The sequence below is a fragment of the Triticum dicoccoides genome, chromosome 7B (genome assembly GCF_002162155.2).
Source record: "Triticum dicoccoides isolate Atlit2015 ecotype Zavitan chromosome 7B, WEW_v2.0, whole genome shotgun sequence".
Classification (NCBI taxonomy): Eukaryota; Viridiplantae; Streptophyta; class Magnoliopsida; order Poales; family Poaceae; genus Triticum; species Triticum dicoccoides.
In genome coordinates this window covers 702,694,933-702,704,318 of record NC_041393.1, presented here as the reverse complement: position 1 = coordinate 702,704,318, position 9,386 = coordinate 702,694,933, and positions in this window count along the sequence as shown.

Here is a 9,386-nt window from a genome sequence, read left to right as displayed (position 1 = left end):
GCCTCCCGATCCCGATCCCGCCCTCGCCGCCCCTAGCTACCTCTCCGTCGCCCCCCACCCCCTGCCACTAGTTAGTACTAGAATTAGTAGTAGTAGATGTTAATTTAGGGTTCATAGCTAGTACTAGATGTTGCTTAGTTAGTACTAGATTTTTAGTAGTAGTAGGTGTTAATTTAGGGTTCACATTAGTACTAGATTTTTAGTAGTAGATGTTAATTACTAGTAGTGATGGTACTAGTTAACTAGGGCAGTATGATTAATAGTAGTTGTAGTTGAACTACTTTAGTTGTAGTTGAACTAGTTTACTAAGTAAATTAATAAACTAGCTGAACTAGTTGAATTAATAGAAGTAATGTATTTTTAGTAAGATAATTAATATAACTAGTTGAACTACTTTATTTTTAGAAAGAACTAGTTTTTTTCTATTTATAGTAAGTTTATATTTAGTAAGAACTAGTTGAATTAATAAAACTAGTTGAACATGTCATATTTGTTGTTATTTTTTTAGTTTAAGCAATTATTCGGGATGTATTAGTGATAACTTATACGATTTCAGGTGACCACCGTCGTCCCCGTCACCGACCCCCTCTGACATCCCCGCCGTCATCCCAGTCACCGACCCCCTCCGACATCAAGGTGAGACCAGCCAAATATCCTTGTATATCTTGTGTTGTTGCTCAAATAGGATATGTGGTTGCCCAAGTGGCCGTTCATGTTCAGTTTACATATCCGAGTGGCCTATGTTTTGCCGGAGTGTTGATTAATTTCCGTTCCGGCAAATTTCAGGCGCTCGATATGTCCTTTGTTAGCAATGGTCATGCCGGATTTTTTTATGAATTCTGGCATGACTTGTGCTAGAATATGTACACGTTTAATCTTTGAATTATGAACGTAGGAAATGTCGTACTCGGACGATGACAGTCTCCCGGGGGAGTGCAGCTGGTGCCATGATGATCGAGGTATGTGCGACAGGTTCGTTGAGCTGGACGAAGATCGGCGCTTCAGCATTAAGCTCGAGGAGACCTTCGATGTTGAAACGGTACGCAACAACGACAAGTATTTTTTTCATAATTAAGCATGACTTCAACTATTTCAACGTCTAATTTTCATATTTTACAATTCGACTAGCTTATTCCATGCCATGCAAGACGCTTTGTCTTGGAGAGGATGGGTTTTGAAGACCATGAAAATTTTGAAACAAAGAAAATACACCTAGGACCCATCATGATATGGATTTTGAAGTAAATTTGTGCAATGCTAAGAGCGTAACCCATTTTGGTTGCCAAAATTGGGAAGAACTTTGCAAAATGTATGGTTTTTATGAGGGTATGATTGTCACCATGGATTTTGGTGATCCTAACATCGAGCAAGACAATATGGACATTTGGGTCCTTGTTGATACGCTTCCAATTGTACCGCTATGTGAGTTTCTCAAACATAGTTATTAACTAATTTATATTGCTTATTTCAAAATAATTGATAGCTTATTTCTATTGACAGCTTATTTTGATTCTTCAAAGACTGTGCGGAAGATGGTAGATAAAAGCCACTACACCGATGGCAACGAATTAACGTATAAGGAGAAAAATCATCTGATCGCATTTTGTACTCTTCTTGAGAATTACAATAACTATTATCGAACTCCTCCAAATTATGGTGAATACGTGTCACTAGTGCATGTGTTGAACCACGGTAACTTCTCTGGAGATACCCTAGTAATATTTTTTACTATTACGACATCCGTGCATCTTTTGCATACTTCTAAAACTACACTACTAGGGAAAACCTTATACACCGAAGTTTATCAGTAGCGAGGTTTAAAAGTGGACGCTACTGCTAATTAGTAGTAGCGAGGGGTATAAAAACCGCGCTACTACTAAGTTGATAGTAGTAGCGAGGGGTATAAACCCGCGCTGCTACTAAGTGGTCTCCAACAATGCCCCCGGGATAGGCCATAGTAGTAGCAAGGGATATTAAACCAGCGCTACTACTAAGTAAGTAGTAGTAGCGCATGTAAGACCCCCACGCTACTACTAAGCGTGTCCACCCCACCGCAAACTCAAATATTCCTCGGTCCACCCCACCCCGGCTCCTCTCCTCGCCGCCTCCACCACCCACCCTTTCGCAGTGGTTGGCCTCTCGACCCCTCCCTATCTTCTCCCGCTAATCCCCTCATTCCCCTCGCTGCCGCCGCCGCCGTCGTTGTCGTCGGCTGCCCAGCGCCCATCTCCTCCTCCCCTCGCGGCTCTACTCTCTCGCCCAACTTTTAGTTTGATCGCGTGGCGCGCGGGCGGGTGGGTCGATGGCTGGAGAGGAATGGTGTGGCACCGTCGCTCTGTCCTTCATGTGGATTCCCTGGCTGCCGTCTTGGTCCCGTCCATGGGTTAGGTTGGATTTGCCCGGCGGACGGGTAGGCAGGCGCCGGAGGGGTATGTGCTCGTGAGATTCGATCTGGCCGCTGCTTCGTCGTTCAAGGTGGATTGGGGGTTGGTAGGTTAGGAGCATGGGCGCGGCTGGTGCAGCAGCAGGGTGCACTCCGCCGTCCAGGAGGAGGGCCGTCTCGTGCTCGTGCGCGCCCATTTCGTGGAGCCGCGGGCTGGAGAGGAGGCAGCTCGTGCTGTCCGGCCTCGTCTCCTCCTTTGCGATCGTCTCCCGATTTCAGGTGGGGATACTCTGTTACTCGCTCATGATCTTCCTAAGTTCGTAGGTTTCCATTGTCCTCGGATTTACTCGTGGATTGTGGACGGCATTGTGAGTGTCTTCACATTGTGATGATGGATTGTGATACTGTTCTTCCTTTCTGATGTGAAAGTACTTTGGTCGTGCTGATCCAGTAGTAGAATCATGCGCTGCTGCTGCTACCGAGCTGCCATGCTGGTAGATGAGACCAACGCCTACTCTTTTCTTTACCCGGTTCAGCTGCCAGGGAAGAAAACCTCCTTCAGATGGTATTTTCCAGTCCCCTGTCTGAAACTTCCTATGAACCATGTTTTGTTTACATGCTCTGCTGCCTTGTCTGAAACTTCCTATGAAACATGTTTTGTTTACATGGTCTACTGCCTTCTTCACGAGCATAGGACAAAACTTACTACTAATGCTGTGTTTTCTAGGGTAGAGTCGAGGAAATCGGAGCGATATTCCTCTGCGGCGCCACTATCTCATGAGTAGCCCCCGTCCCCCGGTATGGCAATGGCACATTTTCAGAGTCCTCCTCTGTGGTTTGAAAGGGAGGCGAAGCTGACAAACTCTTTGCAGCTGATGCACGGCAACGCATCGTGTCGGAGCGCCTTGACATGATCAACAATGTCGTCATCTTAGTCTCGGTAATTACTAAAATACTATCTGGTACAGTGGTACTTATAGATGCACAAATTTGCTATGTGCAACAGATTCTGTTACCAATTCGGTCAATGGTTTAGTGCTAGTTCATGGTGTTCAAATAGACCGTGTAGATCCCCGCCGACAAGCCGATCCCCATCCTCCTGCCTGCGAGAGAGATTGGACGCCGTGGGTTGACTCTCGATCCCAGCAGAATCGTGCCGTTTTTTTTCTTGGTCTGGATGGTGTCCGCGAGAGGAATGCAACGTTTCCAGCAGAGTTTGTGTTTAAATTAGGTGAAGTCTGATGCGAAATCGTTTGCTGTGTGCACCTATCTTGCTCCATGCTCCATGCCGCTGGATTCCTACTACTACTATCTAACGGCAGTAAAAGAACAAGACAGAGGAACAGAGAATAGGTCGGTTTTGGTGAATTATGTATGCTAATGTCACTTTGCACCATCTCTAGTTTCGCAGTCACTTTGCATCCATGATCCAGTCCATCTCCACACTGCAGATGTGGGTATAGAGCACAAGTCTGCTTAACATCCTTTACAAGCACGGCCAAATGCTCTGTCTCTTCATGTTGTATAATTGTGACAGTCATGTGCTGATATAACTGTTTGTTCGGTTACCGCTGTAACTGTGGTTGCACTCCACTCATTCAATGTTACAATATCATTATATCTTAATGCTGCAAGGGGAACTATTTTTACATTCTATCACAGTAATCACACACTAGTACATAGTGATCTATTAGCTTAGCAAAACTGGCATTTTGGCTGAGTATTAAACAACAAAATGTCCCTTCATCTGTCGCTGCTTACTTGTCTAAGCCTGGCAATATTATTCCATCTAATTGTTGTGTGTTATTATCTTGAATACATTTCTCTTTTAATTTATTTTCAATCATCCAAGCCTGGACATAGTTATTGTATCTTATTATCATCTTTGGAAGTGGCCAGACCCTTTCGCGAACCCTGCGCAAGCAGGAGCTACGTGCAGCGCGCTGCCCTTTTTTATCATCTTGAAAATGTCACCACTACTTGTTTTATTCTCTGTGCACTGTGTTTGCTGGAGAGTAACATTCTCTTATTTGACCATGCAGTGATTACCTCTTCAAGCTATTGCTTATTGGAGACTCAGGTGTTGGCAGGTCATGTCTTCTGTTAAGATTTGCAGTAAGAATCTCTATCTCAAGCATGATCCATTTTGCTATCTCTTTCCCGTCTATATATTATGGAAGGTTTCCATGTTAAAATTTAGGTAGTTGATGGATACATCATGGAGTTGACCATTTTGTTTATAGGATGTGTAAGCTGAATCATTATTCACAATTGTTCGAATTTAAATTGTTCAACATGAATAGTTCATTATTTGTAGCTAGTACATTTTTCCACAAGATGATGGGCATCCTTATATACTACTCCCTCTGTAAACTAATATAAGAGCGTTTAGATCACTCCCTGTGTACATTTTTCTGCTCGATTTAAAATGGTGCTCTGTGGAGAGTCAACGTTGACCCCGGCGCTGTTTTGAAGAGCAGTGGGAATCAATTTTCTGATGTCCTTTGTTGACGATTTCCCTATCCATGAAATGATAAATTTTGAACAGATGTTAACTTTCAAATATTGCAAGCATATATAGCTCAAATACACTAGTGTTTCTTGAATGCACCAAAACAAGAAGATAGCATGAACACGTACAGCATTTAGTAGGTGTTTTTTCGTTTTGAAGATTCATAATAGACTAAAAGAGATAGATAATTGAAGAAAATACCCTACTAGATCTGCACGAGGGCGCGAACTAACAAGTTTTCACTTTCTCGACTGGGTGCAGGGTGATCGACGAGGTCTACTGTGGCCCGATGGGAGTCGTGCTCTTCAAATACTCGGAGGCAGACTTCACCGTGAAGCCCCGTGACCGTGTCATAGAGATTATCGTCCAGGTGATGGCTACGCAGGAGGTCCCTGGGGTGGAGGACGGCGCCACCGTCCGGAGTTCCTCAAGGTGGAGGACCTCGACGCTTTGTACATACATCGAGAGAAGTGGTCTGGTTAGGTTGGTGGTGAAATGCTAGGGAAGGTACCAACCTTTTGATGATGGTTGTGTGTGTCCTCGTGATCTCTTCGAATTGAGATGTTGAATGTTGCATCCATGAACACTGCAAGTGTTAAGATGGTTCTATGAAATTTATTTTGCACTGGACGTGTCTGATCTCCATTCATGAATACTGCATCTATTTTTATTTTTTTAATTCCTAATTTGCTACTAGTAGCGTTGGGAAAAAAGTGCCCTACTAGTATTTAGGATACTAGTAGCGCTGGTATTGTAGGCACGCTACTGCTACTTCATTAGTAGTAGCGCGAGTCTGCAATAGCAGTAGCGTGGGTGGCACACGCTACTACTAACAAAGTTAGTAGTAGCGTTGGTTTCTCCCATGCTACTACTAACTATTAGCTGTAGCGCCTTATTAGTAGCGCCGGTCCCCGCTGCTGATACACCTAAAACCCGCGCTGCTGCTAGCCTTTTTCCTAGTAGTGCTAGTACATCATTGCTAACTACGAAGTTATTATTATGTTTTTCAACAGAAACTCCCGATGAATTGTGTGCCTCATCTGATGTCTCTGAATGGTCGCCTCTCAGTTCTGAACATACTGCCAGGTAAATCTAGGGAGCTCACCTGTGCATATCGAATTTCTAAAACCGGTGAACACATGATCATCAAAGAATGGAAGAAATGTATGGACATTCACAAGGAGGTTCTTGGAAGTAACATTCAGCGAAAGGCAAGAATTGGAGACAGGCTAATCTCCATTCTCCATAATGGAGAGTCAGGGGCTATCTTGTTTTTTGCTATTTTACCTTAAAAAATATAGTAGGTCTTAATCGAATGTAGTAGGTCCTATGAGGTACAATATGTTTATTATGTGGTAATGTGTTAGAGTTGATAATGAGGAGTACTTGTGATTACGAGTAGTGACCAATTTGCTATGTGATGTCATTGATGAAAACGATGATCTTGAGGAGGTGTTATATGACAATGATGTATGATGATGATAAGTTGTTAATGATATGATGATGATGATGATATTATTATATCATTGGGTGAAAGAACCGTGGATTAGTTTCAAGTGGATGGACATCCACTTGAAACTAGTCCACGGTTTTTTCACCCCGTGATGTAATAACTCATTATGATGTAAAAATAATCTCTAAATTCCTGTTGTATGAAAACTTGTGTAAAGGTGTATGAATACAACATGAAATAAAAAAAAATACTAAATAATAGTAGTAGCGCGGGAAAGGGGAAGCGTTACTACTAGTTACCAGTAGAGCGGTTCTGAAGAACCGCTACTACTAAGTCAATTTAGCAGTAGCGTACATACAGGCGCGTTATTGCTAAGGTTTAGCTGTAGCGCCTTATAGCGCTCCTTCCCGCGCTATTGATAGGCCTAAAACCCGCGTTGCTGCTAGGCTTTTCCCTAGTAGTGCAAAATAGTGGTGCTGCAGGGTGGACTTCTCCTGCCTACGTGCATGTGGTGTGCAACGCTGGGCCCTACTTTGTTTGGTGTGCTAGTTGTGCCGTAAATGCAGTGTAACGGGCCAAGCAGCCCGGGTGGGGTGGGGTTGGATAGTTGTGTACAGCTGTGGTGAGAACGCGTGAAGCATAAAACCCGAGCTGGTGGTGGGAGAGACAGTGTCAGAACCCTAATCTTCCAGTTGAAAACCCTAGCCTCTCGAACATGTCCTGCTCGTCGAACAACCGATCCACCGCCGGGACGGCTCACCGTCGGAGCAACGCCCCGGTTCCGTACAGGCAGGCGCCGCTTGCGTACGAGCCGGCCATATTCTGCTTGTCCAAGCCAAGGGCGAAGGCACCGATGTGGATCTCATGGAGCGATATGAATCTAGGCAGGAGGTACCTAGCTTGTCCGAAAGGCAGGGTTAGTTTCCTTACCTCATCAGACGACACGTGGTGTTTTCTGCATGTTTCTGGGGATTTTTTTTTCTTAGAAAAGGAGGATGACCCCGGCCTCTTCATCTGGGAGATGCATATGGACATTTTATTGATTATTCTCAAGGACCTTACAAAATAGTACAACAATATGTCTGAATCCGCCATCTTGGCAACATCTGCCGCTACTCCTATCCAAATGATGAAAGGTGTGCAAGCTGGGCCAAATACCCAGACCTCTCACCTAAGCCTAACATCTAAAACCGGAGGCCCCGACCGAGCCACATACCGGGTCCGAGGCACAATCCGGTCCATCTTCCACTGCTCCATCTTCAGAGCAGATTGAGGTGGCAACCTTGGCAGGTTCCTCCGCCATCGACGCCACCATGACGCCAAACGACGACCACCATCTACCCTAGTCCATCTCCAAGCAGAAGGAGCGCAACCACAGAACAAAGACCGGCGGAGAATAGGTGAAACGCCGCACACATTGCCGCCACCAAACACCTCACACGCACCGCAGAGTGCCCACCATGCTTCCGGGAACCCCAGGCGACGCCTTCAAGAAGGAGCACGACGAGGGTACGACGTCGTCGCCCGCAGGGGACCTAGAGCTTACACCCAAAGGAAGATCACAGTGAAGGACGGGAGAGGACCTCGACAAGGCCTCCAAGAAGGAGACCGACGCCCAGCAAAGGCGCCGCCATTGTCGTGGCCTCCGCCGACGGCCAAGGGTTTCCCCCGGTCCCGCCCCCATCCTATCCACCCGGCCAAAGCCGGGTCAGGGGAGCGCACGCAGCCGGAGAAGGCGTTGGACTTCATCTAAGCAGGCACGCCGGGTGACGGCGCACCCCGACCTACTGTAGCTGACGTCCACCGAGACCTCGCCGCCCGCACGGCCGAAGTCGCAGACCACCAGCACCCACGGCCGTCGCCCGCCGAAGAGGCAACGCCGTCCACACCGCCCGAGGCCGCCGCCCCGGCATCCACCCACCGCACACATCCCGTCAAAACATGGAAACGACCCACACCGCCGCCACCAGGGAGCACCACACCGTGAACACCTGAGCCAGGCAGGACGAGGCAAGGCCACGCCGGCCAGATCCGGGCGGATCCGACGAACTCCGGCCCACCAGCCACCAGATCGGAGTATTGCCCCGATCCCAGGGCCGAGGCAGCCGGATCGACGGGCGGAGCCGTCCCCGGCGACTAGGCGCGGGGCGACAACGCTGGCGGCAGCCGCCACAGAGGGCCGTCCTCGGCGGCCACCAGGGAGGTGGAGGGCTCTCCAGAGATCGAGGCGGGTGGGCGGGGAAGCCCCCGCCGCCGCCTACCGCCGCGCGGGCAAGCCCGACGACGGCTGCCGGCGGCGGCGGGGGAGGAGGAGAAGGGAAGGTGGGGGACCAGCGGGGCCTAGGGTTTCGCCCCCGAGTCGCTCGAGAGTGGATGACGCGGGGGAGGCTCTATTTACAAGCCAGGGGCCTCGAGGGCTCCCTGTTTCTGGAGATATTTTACTGCTTTTCCTTATCTTCAAAACAGTCATTCGGGTGCGTCAACAAGCAATGCGATGAACTGCGTCGGTCCGTTGCTAATCTTGAAGCCAAGCGTCGCATCATTGTCGGATGGATGGCATGCATGCTGATCGGCATGGGCTTGATTGCTCATCTCAAGTAGGGAAACTGTGAGCGGATGTACTGCAAGAGTGCTCGGATCCAAAATAAAATAGAAAAAGTATTCAAAAATAATGAATATTTGTATTACAAAAAAAATCAAACTCGTACTCAAGCAACCTAGGTAGTTTACAAAAAGGGTCTGTGTGCAAAACTACAAATAGTTCATCGTGATCGACTCCATCGCAAGAAAATGTGAAGGAAAAAAATCCGAATACAAGGTTACAAAACTCATGCTCAAAACTTTATTGTATGTGTGCAAATCTAGAAGTAGTTCATTGATGATCTGATCGACTCCATGGCCAAACTTGGGATGCTAGATAGGTGTCCTTCAATCTTCATGACGTCATACAGTAGCAATCTTCGGAAGGACCAAATGTTTTCCTGTGAAACATTCCTATTTAGATTCTTCCGATATTTTACAAAGGTGGGTGTCAAACA